At 38.2% G+C, this 18,873-nt stretch overlaps 1 protein-coding gene across 1 annotated transcript in view; it reads right to left on the reverse strand.

The window, feature by feature from the left end:
• hnf4a (hepatocyte nuclear factor 4, alpha) overlaps positions 1–18,873 on the reverse strand; it is a 55,403-nt gene that overhangs the window by 26,072 nt on the left and 10,458 nt on the right. The window lies entirely within an intron of this gene.

An 18,873-nucleotide genomic window follows, 5' to 3' on the forward strand; every position in this document is an offset into this window, starting at 1 on the left:
GTGTTTTGGCTGCTCTGCTGTGGTCTCTTCTAGTCTCTTTCTGCTTGACAAACTAACTGAGTATGCTCTATTACTGATTCTAGTGACCTAGGCCAACATTTACTTCATCAGCACCAGCTAGGAGCCTGTTAAAATACTTTTTCTTCAGTTAAAGAAGCAAAACCACAAAGAGAATACCATGCTAGGTTCAGTCTCAAGACAACCTCCAGTTTGTCAGCAAAAATGTAGCTGTGAATTTAAACTGCTGTTGAAGACATGTGATCCTCTAGCATAGTGGTTCTCAACCTTGGGGTCAGGACCCCATTGGGGGTCATGAGGCACTGTGAGGGGGTCACCAGATTCCTAAAAAAAACTAAGAATAGTTTTTAAATTACACTGTTGCCACTTTGTACCAGTTTTACGAAATTTTAACAATTTTTCATCACTTTATAACACCAATTACGCCAATTTTAGCACATTTTTGCCACCTAAAACCCATTTGTGTCAATTTCAAACCCTTTCCACCACTTTTTTCTGCCTGTTTTTGTCACTTCTAAACCAATTCTTGCTACTTTTGCCAATTGTTTCCTCATTATTGCCACTATTAAACACTTTTTACACCCCTTTTTGCCCATTTAACCCCAATTATCCCATTTTTTCCAGTTTATATAATTTTTTCATCCCAGACCACCTAATTTCCCTCATTTTTTTGCACTTTAAAGCCATTTCAGCCACTTTTTAATCCACTTTACCACATTATTTGCGCATTCTTCCTAATCTAACCCATTTTTTGGTTATTTTTTTGGCCACTTTTAACTAATTTTTGCCACTTTTGACCCATTTATGTTCTTTAAAAATCCAATTTCAACACCTTTTTCTGACATTTTTTGCCATTATTCACTAATTTAAGCAACTTTTCACCCATTCTAAATATGTTTTTAACAAAAGTTATTTCATTTAAGATGGCTATTTACTACACAAATGAATAGAGAAATGTATTTGTTTCATTGATAAGTGTTGTTATTATTTAGGTCAAATATAAAATATGTTTTTCACAGCTTCACTTCCTAATGGACCATGATTTTGCTGACCCCCATGGGCCCCCTGTTTGGCTGGGTCCCAGAAACCGTGCCCTTTATCCCCCCTTATGGGCAGCCTTGTCTCCACATAACTATTCCTGATTGTGCACGGCTGTGTTCAACCTCCTTCAGGTACAGTGGGGGTCCCCTGTCTCTGGCACCTATATTTTGGGGGTCCCGGGCTGAAAAGGTTGAGAACCACTGCTCTAGCAGACCTACCCTGAGAAGTGGTTGGGCTTCTAAAGGGCCCCTAAAGTAAATAGACCCTATCATAATGTCATTTAATAATATCAACACTAATAATCTCAATGCATGCATGTAGGATCAGGAGCACAAGCACTAGCCTCCTGGCTAACATCTTCCTTCTGGCCCTTGCCCTGGTCTGCTTTGGAGCAGGTGGAAAAAAGTTTGTTGCAGGTCCTGTATGTCCATCATTAGATTGGACCCAAAAAGACTAAACCGCCCCAACCCAAGGTGCACATTCTCTCCAAACCCATCCTGTCCCATCCACTGTATTTTTGGGCCTGAGCTAGATTTAAACTTGGCATTTCTTAAAAATGAGGAGTCTTTTATAATTAATGTTTTAAGCACTGTGAAATGTGATTCTAGTAAAAAAAAAAAAAGTAAGAAAATAAGAAGAAAAAAGATCAGTAATGGTTGACCTAACTCGCCAGATGGATGTGTTTCACTCATCCATCTGGAAAACCTTCCATAGATGGTGTTTGGGAAAGGGCAGAGCCTTTGAAAAAAAAATATCGGCAGGTGATCGTATGAACGTTCTGTCATCAAATGTCACCAGATAAAACTGGCGCTTTAACCAGAAGTCTCTGACCCCCCTTGAGTCTGACCCGGCCAGGCCAAAGGGGAGGGATGAGGATCCCGGCCCTGACCCAGTTCCGGGCCATGTCCTGCTGGTCTAAGGATCAGGCAGAAACTCTAACCTCTAATGTCCATATACATCCAGACATTACTATCTGAACAGTTAACTTAAACCCGTCTGCCTTGGGAACATTTTTAAATGGGCAAAAATAAATAAAAACATTATGCTGTTTCTTCCAAGTAAAAGCAGGAATTTAAGTTTGTTTTGATTTTACAAATTTCCATGGGATCTTCAAAGCTTTCCTCTTTTCCGTCTTTCTGAGCAGCCTTTCTTCTAGTCAGAAAAATTAGCCACAAAAACGGAGACTGGACCAGATAAAGGTCTGGCAGTCCTTACTGTTTCTCAAAGAAAAGCACAAACTGAAAGCAAAATGTAGACAAACATTCAAACGGCAGCTGATGACCTCTAGCAGAGAAATTCTGAACTTTTACAGAAGTTTTACTACAATAAATAAAACCCAAAACCCCACTGCTGGAACAGATCCTATAATTCCACTCAATGACCCATGTCTCTTACAATTTATAAAGTCTTGTGCATCAAAAGGCATCCACCAGTTTTCATAATTTGAACTTTTTCTGCTCCATTTAATGTTGCTGATTTCATGAATACTGTGCTTATACAACTAAATTTGAAACAAGACATTTCCTATCAGCTCAGCACAGGCTTACACATAAAATCAGACAGAAACGCTAAATCAGACAAATTAAGAATAACTAAGAGAACATTGTTACATCTGAAATGTAGAGGAGCAAAAGTGCAAAATAACAAAAACAAGGAATCAATCAGTGAGGTTTAGATGAATAAACTGTGTTCCTATTGCAGTGTGTTACCTTCACTGTCAGTCTAATGACATGAAATCTCTGTTTACTGCTGCCATCATGTGGACATACAGCATAAAAATAATAAGTTTACTCTGCAGACAACAAGCCTCATAAGTGAAACTCTGCTTGAATCACTGAATTTTTTCACCACAAAGAATCCAAAAAATATCTAACAACATTTTAACAGAGTATACATGACATTAAGTTGCATTAACTTATTAACTTGCACTTATCCATCTTGTAACTCCTGCAAACCACCAACTACAACGCTCTCCTGCAAAAACAACCCTACAAAATATTCATTTTCAAGGTACCAAGCAATTTTAACGCCAGAAAAATCATGCAACTCTACTGCAAACATATCCACACAAGCACTGCATTCCTTTGTTTGCTTCTCAGCAGCTTTTCTTCCCACGGCTCTGCGGTTTTAACGCACAAACACTTGATTCAGGACCAACTTTCACCTACTTCCCAGGGTTCTTCCTGCCTCCTTTACCTGTGTTATTGAAGTGCAGCGTCCCATCCTGACCATACATCCCTCTGAAGGCCGAGCCCTGACAGTGAGCCGGCCAGCTGAGCGACGGCCCATGAGCCGCGGCGGCTCTCTCAGGCCCGGCCAGGCTGAGGCAGGCTGGGATGAGAAGCAAGGCCACTGTTACTGCGCTGAGCTGTTTGCCGGGGCCGACGGGCCGGCTGTTAGGGCCCACAACACCCAGGGATAATCCCCTAATGCCTGTCACAATGAGATTTGATTGGAGACCTGAACCAGCGGATTAATAGTGTCAAGTGAACAGGGTGTAAAACCTACCCCAGAAACAAGCTAATTGGGCTTCATGCCTCTCCTAAATGGCACATATTTAATTACAGCACAGATTATATATCGCTTCATTAGCTGGCTAATTTGTTTACTAGAACACTGAGCTGTCCATTTTCTATAGCACAACTTAAATAGTCTCTATACGGCTGCAGTCATTAAAACTCTGATCCAGATTAAATCATTACACCACCATAATCCCTGTAACCATGATCCAGATTTTTACCATAAATCATTTCAGATATAAAGTTCATACTCAATAGTGACTCTTTAATGACCAACAGAGCAATAGCACCGGCTGGTTAAGGAGAAATCAAAGTCAACATATATTTACATCATCAGATAATCTCAGTTTGCATATTTTGTAAAATAAAAAGCAGCATCTGTTTAAGAGTTAGCACTGAAAATGAGTTGATCCAGAAAAAAGAATAAAAAAAGTATGAAAACCTACAAAATAAGGGCTGGGATTAGAATTAGATAGAATACAATGAGAATCTGATCCTTTTGCACAGGATTTAATTTACATATGGCTCCATAACATGGTGAAATTAACAGGGACACACGATATAAGCTGGTTGCTATTGCTACAAGCAGATATTACTTTAAAACGTTGATTAGGTATCAGGACATCTCAATATTTCTGTCTATATCAGCTATAAATATTACCCAAATCTTGGAATAAGTTTGTGAGTTTTAGGCAAGAAAACCATGCCTGCACTATTTTAAGCTTTTTTTCTTCATTCCTTAAACTTTAACTGACTTTTAAGGAGTTCAAGTTAAGCTGATCTTGGTTTGTGGGTCTTGCCTAAAACTTCACAAACATATTCTTATGTATGAATATTTACAGTCTGTATATTGGCTGTAAATACAAGCATAAACCTATCTGTCGATACTGATTGTTTACTTTTTAAGCTATTATCTGCTGATACATCATAATGCTGATAATATCCTTTATCCAGAGAGATATTCAGCACACATGGATACAATAGAAAAGACACATAACTCAATATGTTGGCTTTCATTTTTAACATATGTACATCAGTGATTCACAGGCTCTATTACTGTTGCTGTGATTGCTACCGCATCATTAATGCAGTTTGGTGCCCATTTTCCCACAACCCCCAAAAAAGAGGTGAAAACTAAAACATGAAATAAATTGAGGCATACACCAACAAAGATTAGACGAAGACCACTGCCCTGTCACCAAACCCTAGCTCATGTGAAGCTAAAAAAATAAACAGGTACATCAAAAAGCTCTGCTTAGCACGATCAGCTAACAAGCTAACCATTATGCTCACGCAGATGTTAAAAATGTATCATTGATTTGACTAATGGTCACAAATATGATACAGTGATGTGAAACATATTAGCTTTAAGTATTTACTGATAGTAGGTGTAAATGGCAGTCTATATCACCTGTAAATATCGGCCTATATGAGCTGTAAATATTGACCAATAGTAGGTGTAAATGGCAGTCTATATCACCTGTAAATATCGGCCTATATCAGCTGTAAATATTGACCAATAGTAGGTGTAAATGGCAGTCTATATCACCTGTAAATATTGGCCTATATCAGCTGTAAATATTGACCAATAGTAGGTGTAAATGGCAGTCTATATCACCTGTAAATATTGGCCTATATCAGCTGTAAATATTGACCAATAGTAGGTGTAAATGGCAGTCTATATCACCTGTAAATATTGGCCTATATCAGCTGTAAATATTGACCAATAGTAGGTGTAAATGGCAGTCTATATCACCTGTAAATATCGGCCTATATGAGCTGTAAATATTGACCAATAGTAGGTGTAAATGGCAGTCTATATCACCTGTAAATATTGGCCTACATCAGCTGTAAATATTGACCAATAGTAGGTGTAAATGGCAGTCTATATCACCTGTAAATATCGGCCTATATGAGCTGTAAATATTTACCAATAGTAGGTGTAAATGGCAGTCTATATCACCTGTAAATATCGGCCTATATGAGCTGTAAATATTGACCAATAGTAGGTGTAAATGGCAGTCTATATCACCTGTAAATATTGGCCTATATCAGCTGTAAATATTGACCAATAGTAGGTGTAAATGGCAGTCTATATCACCTGTAAATATCGGCCTATATGAGCTGTAAATATTGACCAATAGTAGGTGTAAATGGCAGTCTATATCACCTGTAAATATTGGCCTACATCAGCTGTAAATATTGACCAATAGTAGGTGTAAATGGCAGTCTATATCACCTGTAAATATCGGCCTATATGAGCTGTAAATATTGACCAATAGTAGGTGTAAATGGCAGTCTATATCACCTGTAAATATCGGCCTATATGAGCTGTAAATATTGACCAATAGTAGGTGTAAATGGCAGTCTATATCACCTGTAAATGCTAGCCTATATCAACTGTAAATATTGACTCATTATCTGTAAATGCTAGCCTATATCAGCTGTAAATATTGGCCTTTATTACCTGTGAATATTGACAGATATGGTCACAAAATATTGGCCGATATAAACGGTAAAGATCAACTGATATCAGCTGTAAATATTGGCCTAAATAATCTGTAAATAATGGCCAGTATAAGCTAAAACTATCATCCTATATCAGCTGTAAATGTTGGCTTTCATCAGTTGTAAATATCAACCCATATCAGCTGTCAATACTGATAGCAATGGTCTCAAAATACTGACCTATACCTGCTGTAAAGATCATCTTATATCATCTTAAAATATCAGCAGATATGACCTGTTTATATAAGCTCACACTGGCTGTAATTAGACTTGTTTCAGCTGTAAATACAGGCCTATATCATCTGTAAGTATTAGCCTATACTACCATTGAATATCAACGTATGGTTTCAAATTATTGGCCTATAAAAACCGTAAAGATCTGCCTATATCAGCTGTTAATATTGACCTACATCAGCTGTATATACTGGCCCATATTGGCTGTAAATAGACCTATCCTGCAGTTATGCTATATAAGCTGTTAAATCTCATCTCATATCAGCTGTAAATACTGACAGATATGGTCTCAAAATATTGGCCTTTATTAGCTGTAAAGATCAACCTATATCAGCTGAAAATATCTGCTTATACAGACTGTGAATATATATTTTTCAATTTTAAATGTTGGCCTTTATATGCTGTAAATGTTGACCTATATAACCCGTGAATCACTACAGATGTGGTATAAAAATATTTGATCTTTACCAAACCAATCATGCCTATATCAGCTAAAATATCGGTCTATATCAGCTGTAAATATTGAACTATATCAGCTGAAATATTGGTCTATTTCAGCTGTAAATTTTGATCTATATCAGCTGTAAATATTGGTCTATTTCAGCTAAAATATTGGTCTATTTCAACTGTAAATATTGACCTATATCAGCTGAAATATTGACCTATATCAGCTGAAATATCTGTCTATGTCAGCTGTAAATATTGACCTATATCAGCTAAAATATCGGTCTATATCAGCTGTAAATATTGAACTATATCAGCTAAAATATTGGTCTATTTCAGCTGTAAATATTGACCTATATCAGCTGAAATATCAGCCTATATCAGCTGTAAATATTGACCTATATCAACCTTTATCAGCTGAAAATATCGGACTATATTAGCAGTAAATATTGACCTATGTCAGCTGTAAAAATCAGCCTAATATTGGCTGTAAATATACTATATCAGCTCTCTATAATGGCCTATATAAGCCGCAAATATCATCTTATATCAGTGGAAAACATTGTCTATTTCAGGCTGCAAATATCTTCCTATATCAGCCTATATCAGCTGTAAAAATTGGGGCTGGAGCCTATCCCAACTGTCATTGGGCGAGAAGTGGGGTACACCTTGGACTGGTCTACACCAGCCATGAAGAATAATTTGTTTCGTTCTAGTTCATTTATACTCCATGGCCAAAGAGAACCTCTAATCTCACACTGGTGCCTAAAACATTGATTGAAACTAAAAACCGGACAGCGTTGTGTCCGTTTCTGCCAGCAGTTGAGTAAATTTGAACAGCTAACGTCGTCTCTGTCACTCAGATGGTGTACTCCAAGGAGCGAGGCCTCTGGGTGCCCCACAGTCGAGTCATTGAGCTCTGTAGGCAAACAGAGATCTACTGAGGGGCCGCTGAAGGGCTGTTGTCATGTTTACATTCAACAAGTGATTCTGCCAACAGCAGAGTTTGTCCAGGTTGTGACCGTTGAGCAATTAATCCCAAGTGTCTAACGCAAAGTTACCCAATGTTGTTGTATGAGCTGCAAATAACCTGCAAAGACCGCCATCTGTATGCCCATTTCTGAGCTTGAGTCAAGAAAAGTACAAGTGATAAATGGACCCACGTCTTTGGCATGCTTTTCTGTTCTCATAAAGTATAAAGTGGAATCAAATTTCTGACTGGTAATGCCTGCTGGAGACATAACGTCAGCAGTTTGTGTGGACAAAGAAGCATAGTATAACCTGCTCTAGGCCAAAAAGGAGCTTACTGCAGGCGGCTGCCAAAGAATGTATTTGTAACATAAATGTCCTGGTTTTGGAAGATTTGTTAAGCCTATACTGCAGTTGGTAAACAAATCCTGCAGAAAATGTTTCTATTGTGCTCAAATAGTCGACTCAGAGCTGTGGTGTGAGCTGAGACACTTTTGGGTCATTGATTTAAAAAATGGCCAATTATGCATTAATGCAAGAGCTACTGGTGTAATAAAAAGTAAGTACATTTGGTGACCAAAATCCCAAACTATTTTCTGATTCAAAACACTGAAATAGTCAAAACAATAGACATTAGAGATAGATTTACAGGGTAACAATATATACTATATATATATATATATATATATATATATATATATATATAGTATATATATACACAATATATAAAATGATAGGATACAAAGTCACTCCACATTCCTTTCTATCTGAATGACTTACAAACCCAAGAAACAAACAGAAAAGACAGGAGGTAGTGCTTATAGTTTGCGCATCATTTATAATTTATCGTTTTTGCTGAGGCGAGCTCACAAGTAGACCAAGCAGAGCACCGCGCTCTTCCTCATTACAGGACTTTGCTCATCATCGATCCCTCTGCTGTGAATATAAATCAACAATAATCTGTCCAGATCACCAAGAAGAGGGAAATTTCTGAAACAGAATCAAAATGATTGGTGCCATCAATACTATTTTGCTGCAACGCAGTAACCTGAGTCAGTTATGACATTGATGATATTTTGTGCCTTTTCTGTGGCAGGGGTTTCATTGGGTGGTTTCTAAAGCCCAATGAAGGTGAAGGAGTGTTTATTTGAATATGGACCAAGGAAGTTTGGGAGAGGGTTTCAAATTTGACTCTAAGAAAATCCTGGGGGAGCAGCATGGCAATGCAGGGGTTAGCGCTGTTGCCTCACGGCCAGAAGGTTCCTGGTTCTTTTCCTGGTCAGGGCCTTTCTGTGCGGAGTTTGCATGTTCTCCCTGTGCACGCATGGGTTCTCTCTGGGTACTCTGGCTTACTCCAACCACCAAAAACATGCTCACTCTAAATTGGCCTTAGGTGTGAGTGTGAGCATGCCTGGTTGTCTGTCTCTGTATGTCAGCCCTGCAATTGACTGGCGACCAGTCCAGGGTGTACCCCGTCTCTCGCCCAATGACAGCTGCGATAGGCTCCAACCCCCTTTGACTTCCAACAGTACAAGTGGTATGGAAAATGGATGGGTGGATGGAAAATCCTGGGACTTTCAAGCAGCAACTTTGCTTGAAATGCCCATCCCTGTTTCCCTGAAACAGGTATTTTAAGTAAATGCAAAACAAACAAGAATCTATCATTTATCAGAGACTATTTTTAAACAAAGGCTTGATACACATAAGGTTTGCTTTTGACAGCAGGATGACTTATGTAGGGCTGAGCCAAAATAAACAAAATTTTATGCTCCTTGCTATTAAAAAACTTGTACATGTTTAAGAATATGCTCTTTTAAAAGCATAAAATATCAGTCTCTTGTCATACTAGCCAAGTTTGTGTTGGAGCTAAAATCACCAGATTGTTACGCAGCTGCACAGATTAAAAAGATGTTCTTATCATGGACATTGTGGTAATTGATTTTGCTGAATATTAATATAATCTTTTGCATCCATGGAAATGTGATTTTATACAACCTAATTAAGTGAATTTCTATTCATAATGTTATGAACTCTTCCTTGTATTTTATAAGTTTAATAAACATGTTGACATTAATTTTGCCTTCTGTCTTTAATAACACAAGTGCTCTTTCTTTATGTCTTTAAATACAGTACTGTGCAGAACTTTAACGCATGTTTGGGCCCAAAATTGAGGCTGAAATAAGGCGTAGATTGGGCGTGTAAGCTTTCAAGTGGGAAGGAGGATTGACACAACCCTGGTCATGGTCAATACCAGGGGCATGTAAAAATAATCTGTTGAAAAAGTAAAGTCCACACCTTTAGAAGAGAGTTAAGTGTGGATGTAGTGTAGTAAGCACAGCCTAGGATTTCCACAAGTCCCTGGTCGTGCTGTGGATGTCCCAAAGACCAGAGAACTGCTGGTGGACTCTGGGGAAATCTGGGGTAGACATGTTTTGAGCTTGACCCTGCTACCTTCCACCAGCCCCTAGTTGGGGCACATCAGGCCCACGATGAATCCTTAGGGCCGCTCATTTCGAAAACGTATGCACATAACTGTAGCTGTCTGTAAGGGTTTTATTTAGCTTCCTCTGCAAGAGAATAAACTGCCACATAAAACAGCTACAGTTTGCAGGGACTGGTGGAAAAAAACACAGCTTTTTAGAGCTTGTTTTTGTTAATCTGCAAACTTTGGCAGCTTGTTTAGACATAAATTGATCCATCAAATCCTGTAACCCTTGAAGCTCTTTGCTTGAATACCTCTTTAACAACTGGCTTCAACTTATCCTGCTTTACCAACTGAGAAAATTTAATCATAGCCACCGGCCTAGAGGGCTTAGTTCCCTGACAGCATCACTTTATAAAATAATGTAGAGATGTATGAAGTTAATTTTTGATGGGTGCAACTTGCATCAGAAGCTTTCATGTTTCAACAGGCTGGAATTTTAATGGTTAGCCACAAAATATTACCAACAATCCTTTTAATAAGCTACTGTTACGTAAGTGGAAAAAAGCAACGGATTTTTGACAAGTGTGACCAAAGCAGATTAAATCTCATTTGACTTTGGCATTGAAATGGTAAAAGTTATCAAATAGATCAAGTAGAGAACACAGAGCTAATACAAAAAACTGTGGCAAATGAACACTTAATGTAAGGGCTTTGCAGAAAAATGAAAGTATGAGGCTCGTAAGCATCACACAGTGACATCTACAGAGGGGAACCAGCCTTTTAGCCTGGCTGGTTGATTTATTTCTCACATTTCAGCCAGTGAAAATGAATTTGCATCTCCACCTCCCACTGTGACATGCAAATCCTCCAGTGAATGACCACAGGAGTGAAACAAACCCCCCTCCTAACTTCAGCTGCTGTAAGCGAAAGCTGAGGCCTCGGCTTTCACTGAGAGTTCAAAACACCAGACAGGAACAGATGGAGCTCGAAGCAACAGCAGCTCAGTGAGGAGGAACGTGACTGATGGAGATTTCACGAGTTGAATGATTCCACACCATTTACTATGGCTGAGATTTAATTTCAAACATGGTATTGGTGTTGCATGATCATGAAAACAAGATAATTGAGATTCAATGTTTTCTTTGTCCAAATGGAGCCAGCCTCTCTGCCTTTGCAGCACCAAAGCCACTGTCTCTGTGTTGATGGCAGCAACACATCTCAAAAAAGTAGGGACAGGGCCATGTTTACCATTGTGTAGCATCCTCTCTTCTTTTAACAACATTTTGTAAACGTCTGGGAAGTGAGGACACCAGCTGATGGAGTTTTGGGAGAGGAATGTTGTCCCATTCTTCAGTGGGACAACCATACATTTCACAATGAGTAAATATTTTTTCCATGAAATATGAAAATGTTTGTTTCAACATTTGATATGTTATTCATGTTCTGTTGAGAATAAAATATGGGTTTATGGCATTTGGTGTTTTTATTTATATTTACTCAGCGACCTAACATTTTTGGAATCAGGTTGTAGTTTTTACTCTACTGCATTTGTTTTACAGCACTCATTATTTTCCTGATAAACACTTAAAAACAACATGCTTAAATGATTTGTTACAGCACTACATTTAATGTCATATTTTTTAATACAGTTTTTAGTTATTTTTTCTTCTAAAGCACAAAAAACATCACACTTTAGTTATAACAAACATTTCCACATAGCACTTAATTTCATTTCTACTGACAAAAATGCACAATATTGAAATTTTTTTATTTAGAAAACCAAAATATATTTATATGGTTTGATACTGTATTGCATGCTTTTTTGTAATTAAACTTTTTTTTATTTTCCCTTTAATTAGTCTTTTCTTTAAAAGCCTGAGAAATACAATATGTAGAAAATATGCATGAATCAATACACTACATGATCATTTGTATAAATACAGTGTCTAGATTAATTTTACTTAAACAAAACCCACACAATACTTCAATATGATATGATGCACTTCTACATGTTGACTTATATCAATGCTTTCTCTTAAAGTAACTTTTAATTTGAAAAAAAATCCTAATGCTGTACTATAAAGTTATTTTCCAATGATTCCACAATCCATCTACATTTGGCAGGACACAATCTTGAATAGTTTTCATATTATTCAATAATAAGTTAATATCAGAGCTTGGCAGACGTCCATTAATCTGTTAATTATTAGTCACTTTCTTTTTGACACAATGCTTGAGGGGAATTTATTTGGTGTCAGTGGCCTTAGCAGGTGGAGAGAGGCAGGGTCAGGACCAACGTCACACACTGGAGAGTGTGTTGCCTTGGATCAATGGTTATCATCCATGATGGTCAATGGATGCCCCGCACGGAGGATGAAGAGATGCAAGACACTAGAGACAAACTGGAGGCTCACTGAGTTAATGTGATTGTTTCTTTAACACACCACCATGCCACAAGCTTATGTTGCATCATGTTAACCTAAACCTGCAATGACTGAGAGCAATGACTGCCACCATCGGTTTCTTTGAGAAAAAACTTCAGTCCTGTGAACACCCTATGGACAACAAAAGAAACTTAAGTCTGAAAACACAATTTAAAGTTAAAAAAATGAGGATGAATAAAGACTGACCTAAGTCTGTTGGTCCAGCCTTAACCTCCCTAACTTATAGAGTACATGGCCAAAATTTACAGTCATACATGCTGATATTCACAGCCAAAACATCGGATGTAAATTTCAACTGAAATGTTGATATCTGCAGATACTTGCCTTTTTTAAAGACTTATTTTTGGGCTTTTCGTGCCTTTATTGACAGAGGAGTACAGCGGGTGAAGTCAGAAACAGGGGTGAGAGAGTGGGGAAGGAGCCACAGGCCAGGGTTGAACCCGGGACACTCATGCACATGGGTCATGACTGAACCACAAGGCCATCTGCATCCTGTGTTTGGATCTTTGTATCATGGGGATCCTTTACAATGAAGCAGGACTGTTTTTGTTGTAATATTACGGTCAGGAGAGTACAGTAGTGCTTCCAGTGGTAAGAAAATGGAGATGAAATCCTTGATTGTGTGTACGTGGTCTGACGGATTCACAGATTGGGGCTGCTGTGTTAGCTGGATCTTGAAATGGACATGGTCTTAAACACAGCAGTTTGGCAAATAAACATGAGGAGAATGCACTGAAGACCTAGAGTCAGCTATATAAAAGGTTTTACATCAATGTTAATTTTAACTTCCACTAATTTTGAGCAGGATTAACTGATGAACTGTTACCAACACTGACCCATTTAACTGGCATATGAACAGTTAACGGAGTTAATTTCTTTATTAACTGTGCCCAGCTCTGGTTAACATACCTTTCTACCCTACAACACGAACAAGCAGCTAATAGTATAATAAAGAATAGGGGTGCACAGATGCATTGGTTTAACTTCAATATAAACATCAGCCAATTAATTAGCCAAGGACAGATACAACTTATGAATATTATCTGGCATAGCAAATTGCTGATTACTTTTTACAGGACAGAAAAGTGACCTTCCTGACAAACTCTGATCAATTTTCATGGTCTAATACAGGGGTGTCAAACTCAATCACGGCAGGGGCCATATTCTGGATTCAGGTCTAACCTGAGGGCCTAACAGGGTCACCTTTTAAACCAGAAACTGTCAACCTGATTTCACCAGTAATGAATTATGAAAAAAAAAACCCTTTAAGTTAAAAGGATAAGTTTAAAGGCTAACAATCTGAGAAAAGTAAATTTATTAGTTCAAAAAGGTCAAAACATGAATTGAAAAATAATGTTTTTAAGGCAAATATTTTAGAAAGTCAAAATCATGAGTTTAAAAGGTCAAAATGTGAAATAAAATTTGCAATCATGAAATAAAAAGTCACATTTAAAATTGTGAGTCTAAAAGGTCAAACTATGATTATAAAGTCAGAGTTTGGAGTTGGAAAAATGAGATTAAATACAAAATAATTGGTTAAAAAGGTCAAAATATGACTTAAAATTTAGAATTGTGAATCTTAAAGATCAAAATATTATATGAGAAGTCAAAATAATGAGATGAAATGCTCAAAGTACGAAATAAAAAGTCAAAATCCTAAAGTTGAGTCCTAATTGTGAGATACAAAATTGAAAATGTGAAATTAAAACACAAAATAATTTATTTTCCAAAATTCCTGACTTCTTATATAACTACTTTTACCCTTACTTTTTCAGATTTTATGACTTAAACAAGGAGATCTTAAATCAGCAAGGATAAGTTTAGATTTTTATACTTGAGGAAATCTGCAGACCTCAGACTGATGGGCCAGTTATAACAGAAACATGAGATCATCTTGCAGGCCGGATTTAACCGTTCCACGGGCCAGATTTGGCCCTCGGGCCTTGAGTTTGTCACCCCTGGTCTAATATGACAGAAGATGTTGACTCACCAAGAGTGTTACACCAAATGAAGTATAAAAACCTTGATATTGGCATCTATTGGCTAAATTGTTATTTTAAACACTGGTTTTGGTATCTGCCCTAATTTTCACAGTCGGTGCAGCTCTGACAAAATCTATTTTTGATCCTTAAATCATACTCTCTGTTGGTCCTTGTGCTTTTTTCACCACTGATGATGAAAATTATTTATCAAAGCCCTGCAAATTCTTTAAATGACCTTTTTATACAGGCAAAAACTGGCCCTCTAAAAAGGACCAGCCTATGTTTAAAAAAAAAAACACCTGTAAATTGTTGCAACAAAATTCAGAGCAGAAGTATTCTAAGAACATCTAAAAGAAAGACGAAAAAAACCACCAGGTTGAAATCAACACTCCCTCTCCTCTAACATCTCTAAAGCCTCTGAACCATCCTCACCATCAGGCCTGGCTCCCATGGCCTTTTTAACAACCTCCATATCTGTGACACACCTCCTGGATTACAGCCGTGTGAAACAGGCAGACACAAATGGCGATGAAATGATCCGGCTAAGCTCTGCGGACGCACGGCCACATCACAAACCACCCAAGAGAAGGAAGACAAAAAAGCAGCAGCCATACTGGAGCTAAAAGATGAGAAAACCAAAACTCACCAAATGGAGGATCCATACTTGAGCTGACTGGTGTGTTTACATTGACCATGTCGTCCTGTTGCCCCTCAAACGTTTTTTTAAATCCACTTTTTCTTCCTCAACATGAGGTGTGAAATGTGGAAGTTTGGCTGCCGCAGTGTGAGAAGGCTGTTGTTGGTGCAAGGTAAGGCCGCTGCTGCCGCTGTTATCTTATTGATTCTCCTAATCTGGGCAAATGTGGGTGGGGAGGTTAAACAGTAACTAGACTCGTATGGACACAAATCTATATAGCAGCTGTAACTAAGGCAACGTGATGATAGAAACTCAAATAGACATAAAGTTATCATGCGCTTTTCCCTCTTTCTCATCACCAAGCAGCTAATTCTCCTCATTAAGACTGAAAAAGAGCGCTGAATTAAAGAAAGCGGGTTTATACAGAAAGGAAAGAGTGAAAGGCAGAGGGTGGGGAGGGACATAAAAGGCAGAGAGGAGTGGAGAATGTACTAAAGGAGGCAGCCGACAAGCTGAGTGACGTCTGAAGGTTTGTTTTGACTGATGGGAAAAAGGTTTTTAACACTCAGGTGTACGACTGAATCTGAATACACCCTGGAAAGCAAAAGTACCTGCTGAGATCTGATATGAAAATAATATTTCTGTTTAGTTTTCTTCTGTTACAAATGGAAATTTCACCCTCCTCACTTCATATAGAAATAAAGCATCATCTCAGAGAGAAATCAGCTGCAAATTGATCTTTAACAACAGACAGGAAATTTTACGTTTTCTTTCTTCATACTCTGATTTCATCACACTCTTAATTTACTTTAACTGAAGGGTGGATAAAGCTTTTAATTTTGACTATATTCCTGATTAATCGCATACTATTAGCATATAAAAAGGCATGTTGAGACACAAATTTATGCCATCATATTCAGAGTAAGATGAAATGACTGAAATCACTCTTACATCTTGCTTTTGATTGGCAATTTGTACATTGAAAAATGAAGCCAATGCACAAGTGCATAAAGCTGCAGTACCGCAAGTGTCCACTTGGGGCTGCCCCCAAAAGTGCAGGATGTCCCAACAACACCCATGTTAACGTATATATTTTTACAGCATGAGTTAAACACGTTCACAGCCTGGATCAGAAAATTAATTTAGCATCAATAACCCATTTGTTTATTGGTACACACTGTACAGAGGGAACTTTTTTGTTTTACAAATGTTGTTTGAATTATACTAGGGCAAATAGTTATTGCTAAATTTGCATAATTAGAGGCACAAATGATTGACTTAGAAGCCGGCCTGTGGAAGGAGGCAAAGTCCTCTGTTTCAAGGATGACTAAAAATCAATCAAAGCCGTCTTTCCTGTCACATAACCACCATTTTTACGCTGCAAAACTCAGCCACCACTGGCTCAAAACTTAGCTCCTCCCTTACATTTTATGCTTTGACATCTAAAGCCTGATTTATGTTTCTGTGTTGCATCTACGCCGTCGACCCGACGCTGTCGTTGACCATTCGAAGTTCTGCGTCGAGGGAATGCGTCGCTCTGCAATTCACCGCTATGCTGCTGAGGGGGGTGTGGCTGTGTGTGTGTGGTTTCAGAGGGGTCACATCCGAATTCTTGTTTATCTTCGGGTCACAGTAAACAATGGGTGTGTTTGGAGTTGGAGCTCATTGATATCGACGAACAGATTCTTTTGTTGCAAATGTTTAAGCCTAGGTGACAGGGAAGTTTGCGGAGGTGGTCTGCACGACTACTAAACGAGTCAAGGCTGAGAACGGGTGAATTTACCACAATGGTTCGCCCACTGAGGGACCTGGATGACGTTTTGAGCGGACCAATCACAGCCCTTGCAATGCGTAGTTAGGATTTTTTTGGAGGTGTGCGTCACGCTACGGCGTAGGGGTCCGCGACGATGCAGAGGGCTATGCGTAGCTACGCCGTCCACGCAACACAGAAGCATAAATCAGGCTGAAGGGTATGGTGTCCCGATTCTTGGAATGGAGGGGTATGTTGAAGTGCTAGGGCTACACAACCCTTAAATTGGAGATTTCTCAAGGCAAACCAAGAGTTATGGGAAATATACTAGAATTTGTGGGAATCATCTGCAAACTTTAAAATCATCCCATTCCACAGGGGAATATTTCTCCACTTCCCCTCGTTATTCCACTTCAAGAAGCAAGTTATGGGACAGAGCCTATGATTGCTTTAACCCTTATTCTGCAGACATTTCTGCATCACATCTACACATTTCAAACTATCCGAGTATTATTTACCATGCATGCATTTTATGAGACTCTTATAAGGGCAGGAAAGCAAAAGGTAGGGTTACTTTAGCAATGTGTGAAAAGCTATTCCTAGGTGGGGTTTAAGGAAGAATTAAGGTTTGTGTTGATATGACAGTTAATTTGTATATTGCTAGAGTCGGACCAAAACCTCCTTTATCCAAAATCACCACTTTCCAAGGAATTTTTAAAAAATGTATTTTTCAAATAAGTAAACACAGAAAGGTCATAGCCAACATTTTTTTGAACACTTTCTATTTCTTTAAAAACACACCGACAGGTATAAAGGGTGACCAACGACACTGGTTTATGAAAAAATTTAATTTGTGAAAAATGGCGATGTGAGGTTTCTCTAGACACCAGCAATATGTAAGTTCAATTAATTTGTGATATAAAGGGAATGAAAATATACCTTAGACATGTATACACAACGTTAAAATCAATACATCTTGGTGAGCGCTAAAAGTGTTTGAATATCAGTTCTGGTTTTCCCATGATAAGGAAAACAAGATTGCCAATTCTAAACAGTATAGCGTGTTATGCTTATTTTGTCCATAGGTTTTGCTATGTGTAAACTGAGAACTCCTTTTCAGTACAGCTTGCGTTCTGCCCCTCCCACCAAAACAGCTCTCACTGAAATTTAAGTGAGGAGCAGACAGAGACACAGTGCATCTTTTGGTTAGTTTTGGCAGGCTAGCCAAGGAAGATGGCAGAACAACAGCTGTTGGTTAGAAGAAAAGGTAAAACAACCCCAGTCATGTGGAACCACGCTGGTATTGAGGAGTCAGACCTGGAACGATGCAAACTTGCAAAATTTGTTACCTGGTTGTGGCTGCCACTAAATGGAACACTACAAGAGAATACAATCATTCCAAATCCATGCAAAAGTGGCATTTATAATAACTGTGATCTCATAATCAATCAAAACAGTTTTAAGCAAATTCCTTTTAATAAACACTAGCCTATGCATGCAAGTCAGTGTCCTTTAGAGGTGTCACAAGGGGCATTTTTCCCAGATGGAGCTAGTTCAGCTGTTTATCCTTGTGGTTAAGAGTCTTCATACTAAACTGAGCTATCAGTCCTCTGACTACAGTTTTAGACACCTTGAATAGATAAAAATGTGACTGCCCCATCGTTTATTTATCTAGGATAAAGTCAGTATAAGTATTATTCCAATGTAAAACCCTTTCATTAAGCATCTGGGGATAACAAAATTCATGCCAACAGCAGTTTCATTTACTGGGCTTCTTATAACTGCTGATGAAATTTTTCTTTAAAACCAGTAAAGAAAAAACAGAGTGAGACAAACTTTTCCCTCTCATATAAAAATCTACAGCCTCCCCATTTTTGGATTTAAAGCCTCCAAACAGACATT

The sequence above is a fragment of the Cheilinus undulatus genome, linkage group 11 (genome assembly GCF_018320785.1).
Source record: "Cheilinus undulatus linkage group 11, ASM1832078v1, whole genome shotgun sequence".
In the NCBI taxonomy this organism is placed as follows: domain Eukaryota; kingdom Metazoa; phylum Chordata; class Actinopteri; order Labriformes; family Labridae; genus Cheilinus; species Cheilinus undulatus.